Below are 2,504 nucleotides of genomic sequence, written 5' to 3'. Positions count from 1 at the left end.
ACAATATTCTATGCAACATTTTCTGCTGAAGTTTCTTGTTTTGAATTTTAAACTTTGTAAACCCTATTGGGTATAAAAGATAGCTTTGTCTATGTGTCTAGGGTTCCCCTTTTGGCTACTCTTTGGTTAGTGATAGACCTAAAGAGTCTTTGGGTACCAAGTAGAATAGATTTACTATTTTGATTTCAATTCCTATATTGGTTCATGCATGGTATCGTTAAAGGCCCGTGACAACCTTTAATTACCTTGTGCTGCAGTGTAGATTGATGGTCTTTTGATTGTATTCTTGATCGTTGGTGACAGACTTTTGAGTGGCAATTGAAGATGATTTTCAATACATATTCTTTACAACTTTCATTTAAATACATGCACTTTCAATACCCACACTTTACTTTCCATGCAAGTTTACATCTTTGATTATGTTGAGACCCTAGGGTAAAGGATAGCCTAGCTAGGGATTCAGTAACTTATACGTATTAGGCTACAATCCATGTATGAGGCGATCTTGTGAACGTTGGATAGAGTATACTCTAGTTCCTGATTGTGCTCTAGATGATTGGTGCACCTTTGCTACCTTATGCCATCAAATGGTTCACTTGACTGTTTAGCATAATATAGATAACTGACAGGATATAGCTAGCAAACACAACAGTCTAGGATTGATTTATAATCTGAGACCTGCTTTCTAGGAGTAGTGTTATTATTGTATTATGTGCTTTTGTAGTTGTTAGAAAAACCATTTCAAAATCTCTCCTTTTTTCCTTTTACACAAAGTTGTAGTAAACTAGGCTGGAAGTGGTGAATAACTGCACTGCAATCCTTATGGATCAACACCTGACTTACTCACGGTTCTACTGAACTTGGGTTAGTTAGGTTTATAAATTTATCTTTGGTAGTTAAGGACCCAAGCCTTGGCAAGCCTACCAAATTTTGGCACCGTTGTCGGGGACTCAGTTACGATTGTAAGCTAATTTCTAGTTTAGCGTACTGTGACTTTGTTTTTATTTGTTTTATTTTGTTTTTGAATTTTCTTTGATACTCTAAAGTCTTGATTTTGTGCTGTATGTGTATATGCTGGGTTTGCTCTCCTTGGATCTTAAGTCAATGCCTATAGACCACTAGATTGAGTGATCCCCTAGGTCCATTAGAAAATCCACCTTTTGTCCTGTGTTAGCCAAGTTGTTTGAACCTAAAGTCACGGCTGAACATAATCTAGCTCCTGCCTTTTAAAACTCGGAACCTCAAGCTCCTCATCAACCTATAGTGGAAGAGCAACCTCTTCGGCTTCTTAGAGACTACTTTACACCCAATGTATACACCTCGTCGTCTTGCATCCGGTTTTCGGAGGTTGAGGCAATACAATTTGAGATTAAGACTTCCATTATCTCGATGCTTCCCAAATTATATGGAAATTCAACTAAAAATCCTTACAAGTATCTAGATGAATTCCTTGAAATCTGTTCTACCATCCGCATCCCACACTTTGGTGATGATGCCCTCCGATAAAGGCTATTCATGTTCTCTCTGAAAGACAAGGTCAAATATTGGTTGAATTCCTTAGAGCTGAACTTGGTGACCAATTAGGCCACCATGCAACATGAGTTCTTAAAAAAGTACTTCCCAATTAGGAAGACTAACTAGCTGAGGAAGGCAATCACTAGTTTCTCACAATTGGATGGGGAACAATTTTTTGAGACATGGGAGCGCTTTAGGGACCTCTTGTGCAAATGCCCACACCACCAAGTCCCTAGATGACAATTTCTTCAGACCTTCTATGAAAGACTAGCTAAGCGAGATAGGTCTATGATAGATGCATCTTGTGGAGGAACTTTCCTTATGAAACATCAGAATGAGGTCTGGGCTCTCTTTCAGAACCTTGTCAAGAATTCTCAGCAACATGTTGTTGCTGCTCGTAGACCATTCCAACCATCCTCTTCCCATCCTAAGGGAGTCTATGAGTTAGCTGCTGGTCATGACCTAGCATCCACACTGCACACCATAGTGAAAAAGTAAGATAAGTTCTTGTAGTTAGGACAACAACCTTAATTTGTGGCATGTGCAGAGGTGTGTGCCATTTGTTTTTATCCTTCACACACATGTTATAATTGGCCCCATGCGCCTCCCCCTGTCTTAGTTTGTATAGGAGGAAGTTAAAGCCACCCATAATTGCCACAACATGCCGTCCAATGACCCATATTCGAACAAGTACAATCTTGGGTGGAATAAGCATCCTAACTTCTCCTAGAGGCCACAAGAGCAGGGTTTCCAAGCTCAAAGACCTCAACAATCACCCACTGCTCCACTTCCTCGCCCATTCCAAAATTCCCAAAATCCTCCTATTTCTGCCCTTAGACCTTTATCTTGTCAACAACCAGCTCCTCCACAACCCCAATATGATAGATCTTTTCAAAAAATGGTGCTAAAAGCGTTTAAAGGCATTGAGGCTGATCACCAAGTTGATCGGGAATTACTCCACACTCACTCCCAATCTATTGCGAAACTAG

At 39.9% G+C, this 2,504-nt stretch overlaps 1 non-coding gene across 1 annotated transcript; it reads right to left on the bottom strand.

Annotated features, from left to right (window-relative positions):
• Positions 1-1,639: 1,639 nt before the first annotated feature.
• LOC131150092 (small nucleolar RNA R71) lies at positions 1,640-1,745 on the bottom strand. The gene has a single exon (XR_009135475.1). It is a non-coding gene; the product is annotated as a small nucleolar RNA R71 (small nucleolar RNA).
• Positions 1,746-2,504: the final 759 nt, after the last annotated feature.

This window comes from Malania oleifera, chromosome 2 (assembly GCF_029873635.1).
Source record: "Malania oleifera isolate guangnan ecotype guangnan chromosome 2, ASM2987363v1, whole genome shotgun sequence".
NCBI classification, from domain to species: domain Eukaryota; kingdom Viridiplantae; phylum Streptophyta; class Magnoliopsida; order Santalales; family Ximeniaceae; genus Malania; species Malania oleifera.
Note: the sequence above shows the minus strand (reverse complement) of the source record. Positions and strands in the feature narration are given on the sequence as shown.